The sequence below is a fragment of the Rhinatrema bivittatum genome, chromosome 8 (assembly GCF_901001135.1).
Source record: "Rhinatrema bivittatum chromosome 8, aRhiBiv1.1, whole genome shotgun sequence".
Lineage (NCBI taxonomy): Eukaryota > Metazoa > Chordata > Amphibia > Gymnophiona > Rhinatrematidae > Rhinatrema > Rhinatrema bivittatum.
The window spans coordinates 115,460,454-115,485,560 of NC_042622.1; the positions used below are offsets into that span (position 1 = coordinate 115,460,454).

Consider the following 25,107-nt stretch of genomic DNA (forward strand, 5'->3'; position numbering starts at 1 on the left):
TTTAACCTGTCCTGTTTATGTAATATTTTAAAAATTAAATCTGCAAAAAGATTATAGAAATAAAATTTACTATAAAACAAAAGGCCAAAAACTATTATCTATATATATGTGGATAGTATAGTCCTTATTCAGTGGTAACTCAGCTCTTCTTGGCTTGTCCCTTGTATTCATTAAATAGAACATCTCTTGTCACTGTCCAGGAATAGTCTGCAAGCATTGATGGACTCTATTTGCCCTGATACCCTTTTTCCATTGCTGCAGTGTCATGGTGAAATCGTTCACCATGCTCATTGCTTACTGCTCCACAGTTTGGTGGAAATAAATATAGATGAGAGTGCAAAACATGTATCTTTAGTGACATGTTGCAGCCAAGGCTTTTGTATGCCATGAGGAGGTTTCCTACCAACTCCTTGTAATTGTACTTGTTGTTTCTGAGAAAATTTGTTACCTCTAACTAAAAGGCTTTCCTTACCGTCTTTTCCTTGCCATGCAGTGCACGGTTAAATGCATCATCTCGAAGTTCACAAATCTGAGGGCCTACAAAGACACCACAAACATAGCAGAAGTTATCTGCATTGTTCACACAAAACGAAGCATCTCTGATCCTGTTCAGACAGAATTCAAAATCAAACACTTACAAAGGACACTATGAATTCTAGAGCTAATCTAAGGCAATTTGTTCAGCAGAGATATGTAAACTGAGTTATGATTCCATTATCCCTGATTTCTTTTTTCTAATTAAACCTTTATTAAGTTTAATAATTTACATAAAATAAAATAAAGAAAATTATGACATTGCTCAACACCATACAAAGAATTGTTTCAAAAGTCAATTACATATCTGCAATTAAATGAACCAGCACACATTAAATAGAGGGGGGTAAATAAAATAGGAAAATAAAAACAATAAAGAATACAATATTCAAAAAGAGCGAAGTCCCTTACAAATTAATATCTACCAACTGCAGCATTCTAACCTAATGCTTATATGCAAACAAAAAATATTATTCTCCTGTTGTATTCCTCAAGAATGTTTCCAAATTTGTGGGGTCAATAAATACAAACCTATTTTTCTGGTAAGATACCAAACATTTACATGGAAATTTGAGGAAAAAGGTAGCCCCCAAGGACAGTACTTTCTCTGTCAACATCTAAAATATCTTCCTGTGACATTGAGTTGCAGTGGAAACATCAGGAGATATTTGTACTGTATCTTCTGTCCACAAACTAGAAATTATTGAGAAAATATTTCTGAAAGACTTCATTCTTATCATGATTAGCACAAAAAGATACCAGGAGTGTAGTTCTAAGAGGGATGTCATCTAAGGAATATTCTAAGAAAACAAATAGATTAGGACTATTAGGAATATTAGAAGACATCAATTCCATCCCTCCTTCCTCAGGATAAATATAGCTCTTAGTTTTGGGAATGTAATAGATCTTAGATAACATTGGGAGCCTTTGACAGAATGACCCTGCTTTCCTCCTTTAAACCTGTGTGGGACCAGCATGGAGCCTGGTCTACCTTAAATCCCAGGAGGGCGAGAGCTCTGTGGGCGGGACCCTGCTGGGACAGGGAGAGTCCTGTGGGAGGGACCAGCTGGGGCGCATAAGAGGGTTAGTCCTCTGTGTTCAGGAGGCCTCTATGCTTCCAAGAGGAAGACTGTTATGAGTGCCGGTCGTGGCGCCCCACGGCCGGGTGTCATGGCCACCGGCCGCGGCGGGCAGCAACCAGGGTCGGGTCGGCGGCCACGATGTTGTTAGCTCACCCTGAGCTTTGGAGGCTCCAGCGGTACAAGGAATCCCCTGTTTCGGCGTCTTTGCGGCCGCTGCCGCTGCCTCTCTCAGCCGCATGGTCTCGGCGGTCTGGCTCCTACCCCTCAGCCTCCTAGGAGCTGCGCGCGTGACTGCTGTAGATATTTAAAAGAGCCATGACCAGATATGGTCATGGCTTCCCCCTGGAACTCCTCCTCCTGGATCCTGTATTTAAGGCAAGGTCTGACACCCAGACCTTGCCTTGGTATTGAGGCTCAGTGCTTGATTCCTGTTTTGGTGATTCCGGATCCTCTCCTTGCTCCGTTCCTGCTCTTCTCCTTGTTGGACTGATTCTCTGGCTCCTGACCCTCGGACTGGTGGTGGTGTATTCTGGTATCGACTTGGACTGGATCTGGATCCTTCTCCTTCGCTGCTCCTGGATCGGCTTCGGACCATTCTCCCGTCTGCTCCTGGACCGGCTTTCGACCCTCCTCTGGACTTCGACCCTTGGGCTGGACTTGGACTATTCTTCATGACCTGCTGGAGTCGCCAGCCATCTGGAACCCATGACCTGCAGGAGGCGCCTGCATCCAGACCATCTTCATTCTTCAGGGAGTCACCTAAGTCCCAGCGGCCATGTCCCTACGGGCTCCTCCTGGGGGGGGATCACGAGCTTCCAGGGTGAAGTCGTTCTCTCAACATCTTCAACAGGCCTCGCCATCTGACGGTAGAGACCGACGAGGGTTTACTTCCTTCTCGGTAGCGCAAACTCTACCTCAGAACAAGGGTCCACTCTCCGTTTCATAACAAAGACAGCTCCTGTAAAGCGCTCTGTCCAAACCAGAAGGGAGTGAAGGTACACTGACCAGATGCAAGGCAGTCTGCAGCCCTTGTGTGTATAAGTGACTACTGCTAAGGTAGGCAGGCCTCTGTTAAAGAGTTGTGCTTGTTTAATAAAGTTTTATCTGTACCAGAAAGGCCGGAGTCAGTGTGGCTTTCTATCTCCAGCCAGGAAAACACTGCTTGGTCTCCCACAGAGCCTTTCAACAAAGAAACCTAGAATTGATACTTTTTAAACATTTAATAGGCCTGACCTTCCTTGCCAAAGTACAGGATTGGGCTAACCTGACCACGGTCTTCACAATCAAATGTATCATGGCCCGGTGGGCAAGGGAAAAGAAACTTACACCGTATAGCTGGAGACCCATTATGTAGGAACATCTGCTTAAACTCAGGCATGCTTTGCCCTCAGTGGTCTTAGATTTCTTTGAGCTGCCTCTCTTCAGGTTGACCTTCACTATTGCATTCTTCGCTGCACTGTGAATGATTGAGCATGTATCAGCAGATAGTATCTCCAGTGCTAACTCAGTCTTGTTAGATGCCAGCGTATCTATGTCAGTTAAGAAACTGCTATTGAGACTTCAGCAGTCCAGATTGGATCAATTGAGTAGTGGCAAGACAATCACATCTGCTGCAGTTTTGGGGATGGCTATGTGCCTGGTTAAGAATTTGATGGATTTATATCTGTTAAGCCTACTGGAAGGCACCTTAGTAGCATGGGTTCTACTTAATGTTTGGGTACTTGCCAGGTACTTGTAACCTGGATTGGCCATTGTATGAAACAGGACGCTGGACTTGATGGACCCTCGGTCTGACCTAATATGTTAACTTCTTATGTTAATCAATTCTTGATCCATGCTAACCTTTAACCCTGAGCAAGTTTCAATTTAATGCAGTCCTGAAGCAAGCCCTCAGTATGGTGAGGCTTCAACCAGAGCAGTTTGGGACTCACTGATTCAGAATCAATGCTGCATCTAATGCCTCTATGTTAGGTTTTTCTGGGCCACCAAAAGCGCATAAGGAGATGGCATTCTGCAGACAGGTGAACGATAATCCAGGGCAAATTCTCCATTAGCAATTTCCCCTCCTTTTGTTTCTTATAGTTGGCAGCAAAGGATGGCCTGGATCCCAGAGCAATGGGAAAAATTGGTAAATTAGGACTTTACTTGGATCTAGCAACTTGAGACTTGTGGATGTAATGGCTGTCCATAAGAGAAATGCACTGGGATCAACTTATTCATCTCCTTGGTCAGGTCAGTGCCTCCCAAGATTTTAGTGATAAATCTGGGATACCATCCCAATTGATAGATAATATCAGGGATGACAGTGTTCTTGTCACTTTACTGATGCTTGTTACCCATGTCCTATGGTTGGAGATCATCTGTCATCAGTTCTGATGCTTTCGTATTTAGGGGTGGTGGACTTAACTGATGGGCAATTTCACCACATATCTACATGAGACATGACTAGGTATCCACTGAATAAGCAGAGCATTTTCATCTGAATGGGTTTCACTTGTCTGACCTAGGGAAGGATCTCTTCCTAATTGCTTTAAAGAGGGCTTTTAACAGGTATTAAATTGAAAAGCATGTAGGGGCCACAGCTTATAGATTGGGGACTTGCTGATCACAGGCTGCCTGGAGACCTGTGTTGGAAGCACCAAGCTTGGCGCAGGTATTTATTTCAAGGGGAGGGCTGGAGATATACACTGTAAGTTCACAAGCACAACCAGAGTCTGTCTGTTGCGTGAGTCATCATGCCCCGGTATAATGACTTACTGGTATCCTCTGTCAGGGCACAGAGAGCTGGCAGCCTTGCCTGCATGTGGTGGGCTGCCCATTATTGTCTTGTGGTACTGCCTCTCAGAAGGACTGTGACCTTGCTTGTGGTGGGTCAGGCTGTTCAGAGATAAATTCCTGAAGGGTACCCAAAGTGGCCCTCCCATCTTCCATCTCCTTTCTTCATTCCCCTTTCCCATCGTAATGGTATGACTAATTAGGAGAGCCTGGATATTTATTTTAGTTTATACAATCACTTTTATAACGCAAAGTCATAATATATCAATGCGGTTTACAAACTTAAAATACAGACATAAAATCTAAAAAAAATGAAGGACAAAAAGCTCAAGATGCCATTCCAAAAACAACTGTATAATCAGGGTTAATATCAATTCCATTCACTACTTCTGCCTATGACACTATAGGGTGAAAAATATCTCAGAAATAAATCTTTAAGCTTTCCTTAAATTTGGGAGTAGATAATTCACCTCTCCAAGATTCTGGCATATTATTCCATAAAATAGGACCACCTAAGGAGAAAGTTTGGTCTCTAATATCACCTATATGCGCTGTTTTGATTGAAGGGATTTCCAGCAGCCCCTTGTTCTGTGATAATAAAAAACGTAAGGGGCTATATATTCTTAAAGCTGCACCAAGCCATGGGGTGTTTACCTGATTGATTAACTTATGGATGAGCATGAGGATTTTTTATTCATTTCTTAATGATATAGGCAGCCAGTGTAATTTAGCAAGGACTGGGTTTAGATGATCAAACCTTCTAAATATCAAAATCACAGAACATATAGAAAGACATGGTTTATTGGAACAAAGTCAGCATGGCTTTACCCAAGGCAAGTCTTGCCTCACAAATCTGCTTCACTTTTTTGAAGGAGTTAATAAACATGTAGATAAAGGTGAACCCGGTAGATGTAGTATATTTGGATTTTCAGAAGGCATTTGATAAAGTTCCTCAGGAGAGGCTTCTAGGAAAAGTAAAAAGTCATGGGATAGATGGCGATGTCCTTTCGTGGAAACATACTGGCTAAAATACAGGAAACAGAGAGTAGGATTAAATGGACAATTTTCTCAGTGGAAAGGAGTGGGCAGTGGAGTGCCTCAGGGATCTGTATTGGGACCCGTACTTTTCAATATATTCATAAATAATCTGGAAAGAAATACAAGTGAGGTAATCAAATTTGCAGTTGATACAAAATTGTTCAGAGTAGTTAAATCACAAGCAGATTGTGATACACTGCAGGAAGACCTTCAGAGACTGGAAAATTGGGCATTCAAATGGCAGATGAAATTTAATGTGGGTAAAGTGCAAGGTGATGCATATAGGGATGCTATAGTTACACAATGTTACATTCCATATCAGGAGCTACCACCCAAGAAAGAGATCTAGGGGTCATAGTGGATAACACATTGAAATCATCGGTTCAGTGTGCTGTGGCAGTCAAAAAGGCAAACAGAATGTTGGGAATTATTAGAAAGGGAATGGTGAACAAAATGGAAAATGTTATAATGCCTCTGATTCGCTCCATAGTGAGACCACACCTTGAATACTGTGTACAATTCTGGTCGCCGCATCTCAAAAAAGATATAGTTGCAATGAAGAAGGTACAGAAAAGGGCGACCAAAATGATAAAGGGAATGGAGCAGCTCCCCTGTGAGGAAAGACTAAAGAGGTTAGGACTTTTCAGCTTGGAGAACAGATGGCTGAAGGGGGATATGATAGAGGTGTTTAAAATCATGAGAGGTCTAGAACGGGTTAATGTCAATCAGTTATTTACTCTTTCGAATAATAGAAAGACTAGGGGGCACTCCATGAAGTTATCATGTGGCACATTTGCAACTAATTGGAGAAAGTTCCTTTTTACTCAATGCACAATTAAACTGTAGAATTTGTTGCCAGAGGATGTGGTTAGTGCAGTTAGTGTAGCTGTGTTTAAAAAGAGGATTGGATAAGTTCTTGGAGAAGTCCATTACCTACTATTAATTGTTGACTTAGAAAATAGCCACTGCTATTACTAGCAACAGTAGCATGGAATAGACTTAATTTTTGGGTACTTGCCAGGTTTTTATGGCCTGGATTGGCCACTGTTGGAAACAGGATGCTGGGCTTGATGGACCCTTGAGCTGACCCAGTGACCCAGTATGGCATGTTCTTCTTATGTTCTTGTGCTTCCATATAATAAGTGAGCTGCTGAATTTTGCAGCAGCTGCAGTTGGTGTATTGTTGAATCAGGGAGACCAAGCAAAAGGGAATTACAATAATCTAAACATGCCTGAAGGAAAGATTGAACAAGAAGTCTAAAGTCTGAGGGTTCCAGCAGGGGTTTAAGCCTCTTCAACAACTGGATCTTATAAAATCCAGTTTGGATAGTTTGTTTAATTTGAGCAGACATTGAAAGCCTAGAATCTAACATTTATTTATTTATTGGTTTATTTATTGGTTTTTATATACCGCCGCTCATCAAAGATATTGCGTCGGTGTACAGGGAACAAGAACATACGCCAGGGCGTAGTACATTAAACAAATAAAATAAATGAAGTTAACCAAATAACATGTAGAATAAAGAAAATAACATGGGTAAACTAGTGTCAAATTTAAGTAACATGACCCAGAGATCTCTTACAACTGATGAAATGTTTATTGTGTGACCTTCTGAAGAAAACTCAAGCTTTTTGGGGACATCTTTGATTCTAGATAGAAACAATCTATATTATTATTATTATTATTATTGTTATTATTGTTATTTTATTTGTATACCCTCAATCTGGTAAAACAATCTTAGTGGCTCACAATGGTTTAAAAGTACAGGTATATAATAACCAGTAAGCAACAAACTACATTAAAATGTAGTTTGTTGCCAACTATTTCAAGGATAAAATAGCTAACTTACTTACCTCCCGCATAGTGAAAACATCTCCTGGCCAACCACATCCTCTCCTCATAGCTCCGCCTCTCATCTCCAAGTCTAAGCAATTACCCACTGCCTCATCGCCTCATACGGCATGCCTTGAGGAATTCAAATCTACTTCCTCTCTAGAAATAGAAACTCTACTAAGGAAACTAAAGGCAACCTCCCACCCATTGGATGTGATTCCAACCAATCTTCTCATAGCAATTGCCAGTGAAGTCTCCAAGCCTATCTCGCAAATCATCAATGCCTCCTTAGCCCAGGGTCATGTCCCTGACCCACTCAAACTTGCCATCTTAAAACCCCTACTAAAAAAAACAAACCTCTCCACAGACAACCCAGCAAACTTTCGCCCGATTGCAAACCTTCCAATCATCGCTAAGATCCTGGAAGGAATAGTCAATAAACAACTCTCCGAATTCCTGGACAATAACAACATCCTTTCTCCAGCACAACTTGGATTTCGTAAAGCTAGAAATACGGAATCCCTCCTTATATCTCTTTCAGACAACATCCTCATGAACCTAGAAAGGAAACAGCCCTGCCTGCTCATTCTCCTAGACTTATTGGCCGCATTCGACACAGTGAACCATCAGTGTCTCATTGAAAGACTAACGGAGATCGGCATCAAAAACACTGTCCTAAATTGGTTCAAATCCTTCCTTCAGAATAGGCAATATAAAGTCAAGATCAACAGCAAAGAATCCCTCCCTTTCATCTCCACCCTTGGAGTTTCACAAGGATCATCATTATCCCCCACATTATTCAACATCTATCTTCTCCCGCTTTGCAAACTTCTTTCTGAGCTTAAGCTAACCCATTACCTATAAGCAGACGACGTCCAAATCCTGATACCGATTACCGACTCTCTGCAAAAAACCATTCTCCGTTGGAACGCCTGTCTACTCTCCATTAATAACCTCCTCTTGAACCTCGATTTGATACTCAATGCCGACAAGACAGAGTTCCTACTAATCACACAAGATGGCAGCATACCGCTAAACAACCTTCAACCATCAGTGTTTCCTTCCTTTTCTCCCAAAGTCAGAAACCTCGGGGTAATCATGGAAAGCCAAGTGAGCTACACAGGCTTCATCAACAACACGGTAAAGGAGTGTTACTTCAAACTCCAAGTTCTAAAAAGGCTAAGACCCCTCCTCCATTTCCAGGATTTCAGGTCAGTCTTACAATCTATCATTTTCTCAGAAATTGACTATTGCAATGCACTTCTTCATGGCCTGCCAGATATCTCACTTAAGCCGCTCTAGTTGTTACAGAACGCAACCGCAAGGATTCTCACAAAATCCAATAAAAGTGACCATATAACCCCGATTTTAAAGAAGTTACATTGGCTCCCAATAAAGTTCAGAATCCTTTATAAACTATTAACAGTTACTCACAAGGCCATTCACAACATCACTCCACTGGACCTCACAATTCCTTTGCAACTCCACTCCTCCTCCCGTCCTCTAAGACTAGCCCAGAGAGGTACTCTTCAAGCATCTACTATCAAAACATCCTTAAGCAAAAGAGCTTCGTCTGCCTCCGGCCCCAAGCAATGGAACCTGCTCCCACCTGACCTAAGGCTTGAACAATGTCCAATCACCTTCAAGAAGAGACTTAAGACACTGCTGTTTGGCCAAGCCTTCCCATAACCACTCTTTTCCTCCTCAGCCCCACCTGTCTGTCCTGACCTAAGCGTTCCCTCAAGTATTCTAAGTATTTGTAACAAAGCCGCCATTTTCATCCCCTTCTCACCTCTTTAACCAACCCCGCCATACCGGTTTTTTCACCCTTCGAGTACATCTCACCACGCTTTCACTTCACCTTCTCCCATATGTTGTTTTTACAAGTTTTATCTCCACTGTTCAATGTAATTCAAAACACGTTCACTGTTTTATCCCAAGTTATGTTTAACCAGGTTTCTCCACCTTGTTCAATGTAAGACAAGACTATGTCATTGTTGTCGTTTGCTGGTTGTAATGTAAACCGAAGTGATAATTAATTCTGTTAATTGAACCTCGGTATATAAAAGTTATAAATAAATAAATAAATAAATAAAATCATACTTAAAATACAAAACTAAAATACTTAACTATTATAATGTTGTCCTGCTGTCTTTTCCTATCTATGGGAACACGTGCCAAGTTGGAAGGTTAACATGTCTTACTGAAATGATGTTTTCCTGTTAACCTATCTGTCTGTGCAAAAGCGATACCAAAAAGCCATGTTTTTAAAGCCTTTTTAAAGATTTTAATATCTGGTTCTCGTCTTGACTCGATTGGCATGGTGTTCCAGAGTTTGGGACCCGCGATGGAGATAGATCTCTCCCTGACTTCACTCAGGTGAGCACCTCGATCAATGGTATTTGTAAGAGACTTTTGTTTGCCGATCTTAATGTTCTATTGTAAGGAAGCATTTAACCTTGTGATATTTTTGTTATGTAAAGAGTTGTGAATGATTATTAGAATTTTGTACTGGGCTCTGTATTTAATAGGGAGCCAGTGCAAAAGTTGAAGTGATGTGATCGAAATTGTTACAACCTGTTAGGACTCGGGCTGTGACATTTTGTAGAATGTATAGAAGGCAAATTGTGGTCTGAGGTAAGCCATGTAATAAGGAATTGCAATAATCTAATTCGCTAAATATTAATGTTTGTAGGACTGCTCTGTAATCCTCATGATGCAATAGTGGTTTTAGTTTTTTTTAATGTATTTAATTTGGAATAACCATTCTTGAGTTTCAAGTTTGTGTCTCTTCATTGAGAGTGTGCTGTCTATGATGATACCTAAGTCACGACCATCTTCAGAGAGTTCGAAATTTATCTGGTCATTTAAATGAGCAAAAGGAGTAGAGGATATCTCTGATATTTTTCTATTTAGTAGAATTATTTCTGTTTGTCTAGATTTAAGACAAGTTTCATTTGTTGCAAGAGTTGTGTAATAGTGGAAAAATAAATTTCTAGTAATTTTAGAATTTTAGAGAGCGATCAATTAGAAATTTAGAAAGATTGAGACATCCAGCATTGAATTTCCTCCAGATAGATTTTCAAATAGACCATCGTGGAGGCAATTGTACCCTTTATTGGAACCAAAAATTGAATGTTATCCGCGTAAATAAAAAAAATTAGATATGTGTTGAATAAGGTCGCCAATAGGACATAGCCTTGCAGAACTCCAGTAGAGACCTTGATCCAGTTTGAAAAATGTTTTCCAATAATAATTTGTTGGAATCTGTCATTAAGATATGACATAAACCATTTTAATGGTTGGACACCAATACCAAGCAATTTCAAATGGGTTAATCAAAATTTTATGGTCCAACGTGTCAACCGTAGCTGATACATCCAACAATGCTAGTAAGTAATCCTGACCACCATCAAAGCCTTGCAGCACTGTATCAATGATGGATAGCAATAATGTCTCAGTGCTATTATGCTTCCTAAAACCCAATTGATTTGACAACAGTAACGAATTATATTCCAAAAAATTTGATAATTGTGCAGACACAAAATTTGCTATGAACTTGGCATGAATAGGACGGATGAAATTGGCCTATAATTGTTAGGAGAATGTGCATCAAGATTCCCATTTTTCAGTAAAGGCCTGACAATAGCTTGTTTAATTTAGCTTGGCAAGTGGCCTTCCATCAAAGAAAAATTAACAAGGGATGCTAAAAATGGAGCTATACCCTCTCTTACCATCTTTAAATGACCAACAGAAATAGGATTTAACTTATTTGGGGTGGGATTTAATTTAATTTCTAAGACAGTATTGTTAGTTTTTTAGATTAATAATAACGTTAGCAGCTGCCACTCACGCCTTTGTCTGTCGTACGGTCTAAATTGGCAGATCAGTACCCTAATACCATCTGCTCCTTACCCCCTATGCTAATAATCACACTGAGACTGTCTTTGGTAGTAAAATGGCCGCAGTTTTTATTTTAAAACATAACATGTTAACTTTCTAGGATACCCGAGCCGACAGCTTTCATATACCGCTGTCCGCCGCCTGATCCGAGCAAGGCAGCCCGACGGTAGGCCCCCCGCCTTGTTCCCGAGCAAGGGGGCCATCGCCTTTACGCCTCCTGGTGCCAACGGCCACCACACCGTTATGTGATGACACCAGCAGCACTTGTAATCCTGCCCAACCGGCCCGGGTACCCGCCTTCTATCAGCTGTGACGAAAAGCACAACAATGAAATATAATTTTATTAAGATATCTAACATAAGTAAGCTAATTGCTGGTACATCGTAAAAACATATCCTTAAGAGTTTTTAAACTATTGTTATTACACAGCAGACAGGGTGGGTGGGTGGGTCTTGTTCGCTCGCTCGATGCGGGAAAAAGGGATCACTTGCCGCATGTCCCATCCCTTTAACGGGCTATGCACGTCATCGGAGGGCGCAGGCGGCGCCCCCCATGACGTCGTGACCACCAGGGCGGAGCCATGGGGTTATCTTTTTTGCCGGCGGCAATGAGGTGGCTTGAGGTTAGTGTTTTTGGGGGGGTTGTGTCAATCGACCTTCGCTGTGCTCCCCCCTAACACCCCCCCTCCCTTCCTCTGGCCTATGTTCTTGGGCTCGCTGCCGTCAAGGGTGGGCTCCGGTTATTCGGCACTGGGGCCCACTTATAGCTGCAGCCACAATTCCATTTGAGATCAGTATCTGAAATCTTATTGTGTTAGTATGCTCTGTGTGTTCCCACATGGGGAGGCATCAAACACCCCCCCCCTCGGTACCAGGTTTGTCACGGCTGTCCTGGTTACAGCAACAGAAGATCTTATGCCAGCATTTCAGAAATAGAACTCCTTTATGCATAACATGTACACTTCTAAAGCATATGGTTTCAAGAGTGTAGTAAAAAAGAGAAAAAAAAAAGGTTTATTTTTAAATGTCTTCCGGAATTTGTCCTTTTAGGATTATTTTGACATTTTATTGTGCTTTGTCTTTCTCAGTTGAATTAACTTGCTTTTTATTCTTTTCATTCCTTGTGATGTCCCTTTTCACACTGCTTGGATATTCTGTATGACATCAGTTTCTGTGAACATTATTGCCACTGGTGGTGCAGAACTTGGCTGAATTAAACAGAAAAGAACTCCAGTAGAAGCAGTGTTCAGAAAAACTAATAATCTACCAATACTGTACGGAGAGAACTCTTGTTCTCACAGGACAAGCAGGATGGTAGTCCTCACATATGGGTGACATCATCAGGATGGAGCCCAATCACGGAAAACTTCTGTCAAAGTTTCCAGAACTTTGACTGGCCCCTACTGGGCATGCCCAGCATGGCACTAACCCTGCAGCCAGCAGGGGTCCCCTTTCAGTCTTCTTTTTTCTGCGCAGCAGTAGCCTCGCGGTTTAGGAGCTCTGAAGAGATTCCTGACAGGAATTTTCCTCACGGAGTTAATTACATTTAGATTGCCCCACAGGGGTCCCTCCTCTAACTTTTCTCAGGCTGCGGTACTCCGGTAAGTTTTTCACCGTTTTTCGTCGATTACCGTCGAGTTTGGCCCTCGCGGCCTACTGGCCGTCGACCGTACCGCGGCTCGATTTTTCTATGGCCATGGCGTCGGGGTTTCATCTGTGCCCGGACTGTACTCGCACCATGTCTATCACAGACCCTCATGGAGTCTGTGTAATGTGTTTAGGCCATGAGCATGATATCCTGACTTGCACCAAATGTGCCCTCATGACACCAAAAGGTCGCAAAGCCAGAATGGAGAAGATGGGACTCCTTTGCCGTGCTCACACCCCGACACCTTCCATCGCATCGACGTCATCGGATCCGGCACCGTCGAAGTCGCATCAGCATCGACAACCATATATCAGGTGACCGCCCGCCATCGACGTCTTCACAGCCATCGACTCTCGTTTCTCCCCCTCAAGATCGAGGGGATCGTAGGGAGAAACATCGCCATCGGCATCGGACCGTCGAGGGAGCGAAATCATGGACCGAGCCATCGTCCGAGCCACCATCGAAGAAGCCCCGTCCAGGAACGGCATAGACCATTCCTGCGACTGGGACATCGAGGCCACCCTCATCAGATTGGGGTTTGGGAGTCACGATTCCGCCTGTAAAGATGGTCCCTCTGACTGTGCCTCAGCCTCCCTCTTCCGTCACGGAGCCGGGGCTGCTTGCCCCAGGTCTCCAGGAAGAGCTGGACCGGCTGGTCCAGGAGGCTATCGACAAGGCAATGCAACGACTCCCGGTTCCTCCGGCACCTGCAGTGGAACCGGTCACCGACCCGATTCCAGCAGCGCTGGCACCGCTGCTATCCCGGATGGAGGCGCTCATGACCGCCCTTCCACCGGTGATTCCCGGGTCTCCGATGGCTCCGGTGCGCTCCCCGATGACAACTTCATCAGGAGGAGAAACACCGTTCCGCATTCCTCCTTCGGGGGTCTTGCCTCAGCCATCAATGCCATGTCGTCCCTCGCCACCGATTCATTCATCGGGGGCGATACGCACATGCTGGCACAAATACCCCCCAGGGCGTCCACGGTGCCCCCGGTGATTCCTTCGATTTTCTCGGAGCCTCAGCCGGGGCCCTTCAGGTATCCAACCCCCTTCTCGTCCTACAGGTCAGCCTGCTGATCCTTATGACACCTGGGGTGATGATACTTCCACAGACACCAATGAATTACCTTCACCTCCCTCTCCTACTGAAAGTAGAAAGCGTTCTCCTCCAGAGGACCTTTCTTTCATTAATTTTGTGAAGGAAATGTCGGAATTGGTCCCTTTTCAGCTTCAGACAGAGCAGGATGATAGGCACCAGATGATGGAGCTTCTCCAGTTCCTGGATGCCTCTAAAGTGATCACTTCTATTCCCATTCATCAAGTTCTTCTTGACCTCCTCAAAAAGAACTGGGAAAACCCTGGATCCATTGCCCCAGTACACAGAAAGGCTGACACTACCTATCTAGTACAGTCAGCCCCTGGCTTTCAAAAATCTCAGCTCGACCACCACTCAGTTGTGGTATAATCGGCTCAAAAGAAAGCAAAAAGGACAAAGCCTCACTCCTCTACCCCTCCTGTTAAGGAACACAAGTTCCTAGACAATATTGGTCGACGAGTGTTCCAAGGGGCCATGCTCATCTCCAGAATTGCTTATTACCAGCTGTACATGACCCAATACAACAGGGTCATTTTCAAGCTAATACAGGACTTTTCTGAAACCCTGCCTGACCAATTCCAAGAACATCTTCAAATCCTTGTCAACAAGGGGTTTGAGGCAGGAAAGCATGAGATAAAAACAGCTTACAATATCTTCGACACCTCCACTAGAGTGTCTGCAACTGCCATTTCGGCAAGACGCTGGGCCTGGCTCAAGTCTTTTGACCTTCGCCCAGAAGTACAAGACAGGCTCTTTGACCTGCCCTGTATAGGAGATAATCTGTTCGGTGAACAGATTCAGCAAATAGTGGCTGAATTAAAGGACCATCATGACACCCTCAAACAGCTCTCATCAATACCTTCTGACTTCCCCTCCAGACAGCCCTTCAAGAAGGACTCTAAGAAGTCATTCTTCTGCCCAAGGACGTACTATCCTCCACCATCAAGGTCCCGAATTATGAGGCCTTATCAAAAACCTCAGCCTCGCCAGCCCCAGAAACAAAAGCCACAAGCAGCTCCCCAGCCGGGGCCTGCTTCAGGTTTTTTACTTTCCCTTGGAGAGCAGCAGCCTGATTCCTCTGCCAAGCATACCAGTGGGAGGTCGATTGTGCCACTTTCACGGCATGTGGCAATCAATCACAACCGACCAATGGGTGCCAGCAATCATTGCTCAGGGTTACCACCTAAACTTTCTTGCTCTTCCACCGGACTCATCACCTCTACAAGTGTGGTGAGTAACCAACCACTCTGTCCTTCTGGAGCAGGAGGTTTCCCTTCTTCTCCAGTTAAGAGCAATAGAACCCGTCCCACTTTCGCAACAAGGCCTAGGGTTCTATTCCCGGTACTTTTTGATCCCCAAAAAATCCAGAGGGGCTTCGTCCAATTCTGGACCTACGTGCCCTCAACAAGTACCTCCAGCGGGAAAAGTTCAAGATGGTAACCTTGGGCTCGCTTCTACCTCTTCTAAAAAGAGGAGACTGGCTCTGCTCTCTGGACCTCCAGGACGCATAGAACCACATTGCGATATCTCCAGCTCATCGAAAGTACCTAAGGTTTTTAGTAGGCCCAAAGCACTATCAATACAGAGTGCTTCCATTCGGCCTAGCATCGAAACCACGAGTCTTTACCAAATATCTCATAATTGTCGCAGCTTTTCTCAGGAAAGAAGGTGTTCACGTCTACCCCTATCTAGACGACTGGTTAATCAGGGCCCCAAGACAGCAAGCCGCTCGATCGTCCCTGGATTTGACCCTACACATTCTAATTTCTCTAGGATTTCTCGTCAATTACGAGAAATCCTATTTAGTCCCATCTCAAACCTTGTTGTTCATTGGGGCAGACTTGGACACCATGCAGGCAAAAGCCTTTCTACCTCAACAATGAGTGCAAACCCTCGTGTCCCTCGCTCACCAGTTGCAGTCTCAGTATATAGCAACAGCTCGGCAATTCCTTGTCCTTCTCGGACACATGGCGTCCTCCGTCCATGTCACACCAATGGCCCGCCTGGCCATGAGGCTCATGCATTGGACTCTGAGGTCACAATGGATTCAAGCTACTCAGCCTCTGTCAACCATTGTCCACATCACCGACGCACTCTGTCTCTCGCCTGGTGGAAAGATCAGAAGAATCTTCTCCAGGGACTGCCCTTTCAACTACCAGATCCTCAACTCATTCTCACCACCGACGCTTCCAACCTTGGGTGGGGAGCCCATGTGAACGATCTACAGGCACAAGGATCTTGGTCTCCAGAGGAAGCCAAACACCTGATAAATTTCCTGGAGGTTCGAGCAATGCGATATGCTCTTCGAGCTTTTCAGGATTCCCTATCAAATCATGTCATCCTGATTCAGACGGACAACCAGGTGGCCATGTGGTACATCAACAAGCAGGGAGGCACAGGCTTCTTCCTTCTGTGTCATGGGGTTGCGCAGATTTGGGTGGAAGCGCTCTCCCACTCGATGTACCTCAGGACCACCTATTTGCCGGGAGTGCACAATGTCTTGGCAGACAAACTGAGTCATGTCTTCCAACCGCACGAGTGGTCTCTCAACCCTTCGGTAGCGACCTTCCTCTTCCAGCATTGGGGTTATTCCCAAATAGACCTCTTTGCGCCCCCTCAGAACCACAAAGTGGATAATTACTGCTCCCTCATTCGGAGCAAGCGCTCTCAGCCCAGAGATGCATTCTCCCTCTCATGGGCAACCAGTCTGCTTTATGCATTCCCTCCACTTTCTCTTCTCTCGAAGACTCTCGTGAAGCTCCGTCAGGACAAGGGAACCATGATCCTGATAGCACCTCACTGGCCTCGCCAAGTGTGGTTTCCCATACTCCAGGATCTCTCCATCCGCAGGCACATTCCCTTGGGAACGGACCCGCATCTGATCACTCAGAACGACGGATGTCTGCGCCATCCCAATCTTCAGGCCTTGTCCCTGACGGCATGGATGTTGAAAGGTTAATCCTTCAACCACTCAACCTTTCAGATTCAGTTTCTCGTGTCCTGATTGCTTCACGGAAGCCTTCCACAAGAAAGTCTTATTCCTATAAATGGAAAAGGTATACATCATGGTGTTCTTCGCAATCCCTTGATCCCTTTTCCTGTCCAATCCCAAGGTTTTTGGACTATCTCTGGCATTTATCGGAATCTGGTCTAAAGACCTCGTCCATCAGAAGGCATGTCAGTGCGGTAGCCGCCTTCCATAAAGGTGTCGGGGATGTCCCTATATCGGTACAACCCCTCGTAACACGTTTTCTGAAAGGCTTGCTCCATATCAAGCCACCATTACGTCCTCCGGCCCCTTCTTGGGACCTTAATCTGGTTCTCTGGCAGCTCATCAAACCACCATTCGAACCTCTTCACTCCTGTGACCTAAAATATCTCACATGGAAAGTGATTTTCCTTTTGGCTATCACTTCAGCTCGCAGGGTTAGTGAGTTACAGGCTTCTAGTAGTTACCTATCCGCCTTACACTAAACTCCTGCAGGACCGGGCGGTACTCCGCACTCACCCTAAGTTTTTGCCTAAGGTAGTTTCGGAGTTTCACATTAATCAATCCATCATACTACCTATCTTCTTTCCCAGGCCCCACTCCAACCCAGGGGAACAGGATCTGCATACCCTTGACTGTAAACGGGCTCTAGCATTCTTCCTAGACCGTACAGTTGCCCACAGGAAGAACACTCAGTTATTTGTCTCTTTCCATCCCAACAAATTAGGGCAACCTGTGGGTAAGCAGACTCTCTCCTCCTGGTTGTTGGACTGCATATCTTTTTGCTATCAGCAAGCAGGCATTCCTTTTCAAGACCGTGTTAAAGCACACTCTGTGAGGGCCATGGCGACTCCAGTAGCACACCTACGATCGGTGCCGCTTCCTGACATTTGCAGGGCTGCCACCTGGAGTTCTCTCCACACTTTCGCAGCCCACTATTGCTTGGACAAAGCCGGAAGACAAGATTCCATCTTCGGCCAATCTGTCCTGCGTAACCTATTTCCAACGTGACGTAGCAACACCTGCCTGCCCGGTGGGGTTCAGGATGCCTTCTACCAATTGTTGTGCCTGTTGCACGCCGTTGGGTACATTTGGTGCATGTTCGGACATCCTCAGCTCGGTACTCACCCATATGTGAGGACTACCATCCTGCTTGTCCTGTGAGAAAGCAAGTGTTGGTTACCTGTAACAGGTGTTCTCACAGGACAAAAGGATGTTAGTCCTCACGAAACTCGCCCGCCGCCCCGTGGTGTTGGGTTCGTAACGTTGTGTTGTTTTATTTTTTCGGCACTGCCTGTAGCTATCAAATAATACTGAAGGGGGACCCCTGCTGACTGCAGGGTTAGTGCCATGCTGGGTATGCCCAGTAGGGGCCAGTCAAAGTTCTGGAAACTTTGACAGAGGTTTTCCGTGATTGGGCTCCATCCTGATAATGTCACCCATATGTGAGGACTAACATCCTGGTGTCCTGTGAGAACACCTGTTACAGGTAAGCAACACTTGCTTTCATTTCTGATGATTTGTTGTTTTAAGTATTGAATACCAGCATGTTTTACTTTTTGTGAAATGGTTAAATGTATATTTTTTATGTTGTGATCTTATGACAGATTCAAGGCTCCCTTTTTTAGTAGATTTGTCTTTTTGGTTTGGTACAAGTTGTTGAGTGTGTGTGTGTGTGTATATATATATATATATATATATATATATATATATATATATATATATATATAAGATTAATTTATTTTGTATTCCCAGTGCAGGTGGAATTTGGACCAGTTTGCTTTTAAACTATTTGTCTTCAACCTACACTTGTATTTAAAAGAAAACATCTGTTGAAAAATAACTAATTTGTCTTAGAGTGTGTAAATTAAAATTTTCTGGGAGGTCTACATTTTCTCTAAGCTTCTTGATTCTATATCATCCTTGTTTTAGCATAATATACCTATAGAGAACATTTCAATTTAACCATCTAGGATGAAGTGCTCCTTTAATGCTATGTATTTTAAACAATCTTGTGTAACACAAAGCAAGAAACAAAGCTTTGAAATTAGCTGCAGACTATATAATCCCATTGTCCAGTTTCATGGAGTTTGACTTCTGTTCCCTTTCTGCAAGTCTAAATGCTAATCTATGCCTTAACGTGAATTAATTTTCCAGCTGACATGGTGGGAATTTGCAGTGAATGGCATATCAGTGAAACTATGCTGCTCTTTTCCACACACAAAACATAATGTGTATAATCTAACCCTGTTTTCATAAACAGAGCTTCCTACACATGCAGCAATTATAAACTATGCAAGTGATTAAGAATAATGAAGTCGTCAGGACTCTTCTTTTTTTTTTCCCTTGTACCATTTGAAAATATAAGAGTTATAGGAAGTCTGTTGCAACAAACTTGAACCGACCTGTAGCTAGACTAATACTTACCTAGTGAACAGCGGGCAATTTTAATCCATTTCAGCTAACAATAATTCTGCTTGATTTGCTCCAAGCTGTAAAATATCTTCATAATTAAAGGATGTTTTTGTGTAGTAGACCGGAATTATTGAACTAGTTTCTCACCTCCATAATTTTCTCTTTATAAACAAAAAAAAAAAGTTTTATGCTGGTTTATTTTTATTTATTTTTTTTAAGCACTCTATAAAAAAAATAGAGCTACTTTGTGCACAGTTCAAACTGCACAGTATGGTCACGTCAGTAAAGCAAAGCACATCTGTCTCTTACCCACTAAGTGGCCTTTTTAGCCATTGCATCAGTATAACATGAACGAATAGGGTAAAGGCCGCAAAATCTACCAAAGGAGACACACAGAAAAAGCACTAAATATCTTCTGCTAGTAATGCAACAAGTATTTTAGTACTCATGTATCATGCAGTTTTTAAGTTTTTAGCTTTGACCATTTGAATTTATTTCATTCAAAAACCAGATTTTACTACTGTTGATTGTACCATACATTAACATTCATACCTCAAATATACATAGCACCACAGTAGGAGACTATGGTAGAAAAAGACCCATTTGCCCATCAAATCTGCAGAGTTATTCTGTCCACACTGCTAGGACTACATCATAACTACCGGCCACATAATATGACAGCCTGCAAGATATCTCTATCTATCCAAAACAGTCTTTTTTTTTTTTCATTTGTACTTCACCTTCTTATGTATTTATTAAAATTTGGTTACCTGCTTTATATCAATATTGACATGAAAGCCTAATACAATAAATATACAGATGTTTCCTCTTTGTCCTGCCAGACCAGTCTTCACAGTAAGTTTTGTACCCCTACCAGCAGATGGGGGCAGGGTTTTATTTATTTATTTATTTATTTATTTTAGTTTTTTCTATACCGGCATTCGTGAGAGTATCACATCATGCTGGTTTACAATAAACAGGGGAGTGATAAAGGTACAGTGAACGAAATAAATAACAGGTGCTGAACAAAAAACAGTTACAGTTACAATAAAACAGGGATAAATACAACTAGGAGCAGAAAAAATGATAGGAAATTTAACATAATATATTAACTGAAATCTGACTGGGTACATTTACAAAGAATTATGGGATTTACTAGGACTTTCCCATTTGAACTTTTTGAAGTTTTTTACATAAGGGTAGTGATAGGAAGTAATGGTTTTCTGTATACGGGTGGTGATTGGAAGTTGGTTAGAGGTGAGTTATGAGTTTAATCCGAGTCTGGGAAGGCTTTTTTGAATAGCCACGTTTTGAGTCTTTTCCTGAATGTTGGGAAGCAAGGTTCCTGCCGTAGCTCCGGTGGGATGGAGTTCCAAAGAGGAGGTCCTGCTGTGGAGAATGCCATGTCTCTGAAGGTTATATGAAGGGAGGTTTTGGAATGAGGTACCTGAAGAGAATCCTTATAGTGCTCTCTTATGGTTCTGGAGGATGTATGTTTTTTGAAAGGGATTTGTAGGTTGAGCGGAGTGATTTGTTGGATAGCTTTGTATATTGTGGTGATGTGGTCAGGATTACTTACTAGTATTGTTGGATGTATCAGCTACGGTTGACACGTTGGACCATAAAATTTTGATTAACCCATTTGAAATTGCTTGGTATTGGTGTCCAACCATTAAAATGGTTTATGTCATATCTTAATGACAGATTCCAACAAATTATTATTGGAAAACATTTTTCAAACTGGATCAAGGCCTCTACTGGAGTTCTGCAAGGCTATGTCCTATTGGCGACCTTATTCAACACATATCTAATTTTTTTTATTTACGCGGATAACATTCAATTTTTGGTTCCAATAAAGGGTACAATTGCCTCCACGATGGTCTATTTGAAAATCTATCTGGAGGAAATTCAATGCTGGATGTCTCAATCTTTCTAAATTTCTAATTGATCGCTCTCTAAAATTCTAAAATTACTAGAAATTTATTTTTCCACTATTACACAACTCTTGCAACAAATGAAACTTGTCTTAAATCTAGACAAACAGAAATAATTCTACTAAATAGAAAAATATCAGAGATATCCTCTACTCCTTTTGCTCATTTAAATGACCAGATAAATTTCGAACTCTCTGAAGATGGTCGTGACTTAGGTATCATCATAGACAGCACACTCTCAATGAAGAGACACAAACTTGAAACTCAAGAATGGTTATTCCAAATTAAATACATTAAAAAAAACTAAAACCACTATTGCATCATGAGGATTACAGAGCAGTCCTACAAACATTAATATTTAGCGAATTAGATTATTGCAATTCCTTATTACATGGCTTACCTCAGACCACAATTTGCCTTCTATATTTATTTATTTATTTATTTAATGTCTCTTATATACCGATGTCCGTTTGCACATCGCATCGGTTCACAGTAAAACATGAACTTTATGGGCGAAGCCCTTACAAGGAACAGATAAATACAGTTAACTTTAGGGCATAGCCCTTAACAAAAACCAAGGAAGAAATACATTGGAGGGGGGTATTGATTTACATACTATAACCTATATATATGTATATATATATAAATATATATAAATAACTATAAACATAAAATTATAACATTTCAAGGTACCAAAATCAGAGGCATTTCGTAATCCAATATTCAGGCCGAGTTCACAAATGTGGATTGGGGTTATCCATTCGGAAGGAGTTTATGTGATGGGGGGTGACGTAGGGTAGGCTTGCTGGAAGAGCCAGGTCTTTAGTTTTTTTTTGAAAGTGGGTGTATATGACTCCATGCGGATGTCATGAGGTAAGGAGTTCCAGATAGTGGGACCGGCTAGAGAGAAGGCTCTGCTTATGGTGGAGGAGAGTTTGAAAGCTTTAATGGGTTGGGAATGTAGGGTTCCTAGGAGAGCTGTGCGGGTGGGTCTGTTGGAGGTGCGAGGGGTGAGTGGAGGGTTGATCCAATTGAGATTGGAGTGTAGCAGACTTTTGTGGATGATGGAGAGTGCTTTATAAAGAATTCGGGAGTGTATAGGGAGCCAGTGTAGAGAGATGAGTATGGGGGTGATATGGTCCTTCTTTTGGAGTTTGATAGAATACGAGCGGCAGCATTTTGTAAAAGTTGTAAAGGCTTGGTGTGTGAAGCGGGGATGCCAAGGAGAAGTGCGTTACAATAGTCTATTTTGGATAGAATAATAGACTGAAGTACAGTACGGAAATCCATGAAATGGAGAAGAGGTCTGAGTTTTTTTTATTGTTTGAAGCTTATAATAACATTCCTTAATGATAGAGTTAATGAATGATTTACAAGTCAGGTGATTATCTATAAGTACACCTAAATTGCGAACCTGTGTGGGGAAAGAGGAGGATGAGTGTGTAGGTGGAATGTCTGGAAGAGGTTGCTTGTTAGATATGATTAAAAGTTCAGTTTTTTTGGGATTTAAAGCTAGATGCATGTCTTTAAGAAGTTGGGTGATGGAGGAGAGGCAGGATTCCCAGTTATGTAGGGCAGTTTGGAGGGAGTCGGAAAATGGGAAAATGATTTGCACATCGTCAGCATAAATGAAATGCTTGATGTGCAGGTTGGTGAGCAGGGTGGTGAGAGGAAGCATGTATATATTGAAGAGGGTAGAAGAGGGTAGAAGAACCAAGGGTAGAAGAGGGTAGAAGAGGGTAGAAGAGGGTAGAAGAACCAAGTAGAACAGTTGTACAAGTTCTTATTTTGTCAAACTTGACTACTGTAACTCAATGTTTTTGGGCCTATCAGCTAATATTACAAGACCTTTCCAGTTACTACAGAACTCAGCAGCTAGACTTATAACAGGAACTAGAAGATCTGATTATATCACACCAATATTAAAAGATCTTCATTGGTTGCCTGTTAAATACAGGGCACAGCATAAAGTTCTATCACTAATTCATATAACCAAAAAATAGAATGGTTAACCTCAACATTACATTTCCATATTCCATCAAGAATTACAAGATCAGCAGGTACAGGGATTTTGCCCATACCTTCACCTAAAATTGCTCATCTAAATAATATAAGAGAAAGGGCTATTTCCATCTCAGGTCCTCAAATGTGGAACTCTTTACCACAGGAACTAAGGATGAATCTGACATTAAAATATTTAAAAAGGGTGTTAAAACATGGCTATTCTTGATTACAGCTAACTCTCAACAAAAAATAATGAATGTGGAAAATATGGCTTTATTATCTCAAAATAACTTGGTTAAATGTGAAGGAAGATTAGAAAAAGTAGAAAATGTTTAGAGAAATCTTAGTAAATCTGAATGAATAAATCAAAAGAAATTAGAATATATAGAAAATCAATTGAAGTATTCCAATATAAGAGTCTTGAATTTTCCCAAACAAGATTTGATACCTGCCGCAGAGATGTTTAAGGAGTATATAATACACATATTAAAGATACCTAGCCAAGTATTACCAACAATAGAGAAAGCTCATTATATTTCCCTGAATCCAGATAGAGGAATACAGACAGGAAAGATACAGCCAGAAACTCTATATTTATCAGAAATTATTGAAACATCAATAGATACGGATATAACACTTAGAGCTACACTTGTGGTATCATTTGTTTTTTCTAAAGAGAGAGATACCGTGTTGCATCTATTCTTTAGAAATAGATTAGAAAAATTCCATGGATACCAGGTCTGGATATACCCAGACTTAACAAGATCCACTCAGAATAGACGGAAAGAATTTCTGAAATTAAAATCAGAGGTACTTTCTAGAGGAGCTGGATTTATTTTAAAGTTTCCCTGTCGGTGTGATGTTAAATACTTGGAGCATAAATATGTTTTTTATGAAATATCTGAGTTACAGGGTTTTTTTAGATTCGCACCCCCCCCCCCCCCCGTACAGGACCAGGTTAGGAGCAATAGATAAAGATACCAATTGTAACCTCTAGAGTAGGATTGAGAGGAGGGAAAATATTTCTTCTCTCTCTCCCAAAGTAAATAAAAATGTTCTTATAATTCGCTTAGTAAATAAATTGTTTTGCCCTGGTATTTTCCTGAGAGGTAACAGAATGATTTCAATATTCTAAATATAATTTATAGGTAAAAATTACTATACATGGTTGTGATTGAATGTTGAATCATCTGTATTAATATACAAAATTTGTTTTGTGTAGATTATTGAAAATGCATAAATAAAAAATAAAAAAAAAACCATGGCTATTCAAACAAGCTTTTCATGAGTGTTAACCAAATGATTATATACCCCAAAAATAAAATATATACTCAGATTTTGTTTTAACTCTGCTCTTACTTTCCTACACCTTTAACTGCTTACATTTTATGATTAATTATTATGAAACTTTGTAATTTCTTCTTTCATTTAATTTTGGAAATGCAAGAATTTTTAAATGAATACTTGTTAACTTATGTAAACCGATGTAATATGTACTCATGAAACGTTGGTCTATAAAAATAAATAAATAAAATAAATAAGTCAAGTGTTCTCTGTCAAATACCCTTAAATTAGATGCCTCTAGGGGGCAAGATGGCAGCATGAGCCAGACGCATTTAATCACTCTCTGCTTTTCCTTACATTTTCTTCTAAGAATGCCACCTAAATGTAAAGGAAGGTTCGTGGCTCTCCCCCAGAAACTTTCCTTCCTTCTGGACAGCATTTAATATCATCTTTTGCTTCTGGCCCGGCAGCGACTGAGGGGGTAACTGGCCCCACTGTGATGACTGGTGAGGGAGCACCAGAATCGCCAGGGGAAGTAACTCTGAGTATCCCGGATCTTTGGCTCCTGC

At 42.0% G+C, this 25,107-nt stretch overlaps 1 protein-coding gene across 3 annotated transcripts in view; it reads left to right on the forward strand.

Annotated features, from left to right (window-relative positions):
- The window catches only part of DENND1A (DENN domain containing 1A), a 1,620,172-nt gene that overhangs the window by 213,752 nt on the left and 1,381,313 nt on the right, over positions 1 to 25,107 (forward strand). The window lies entirely within an intron of this gene.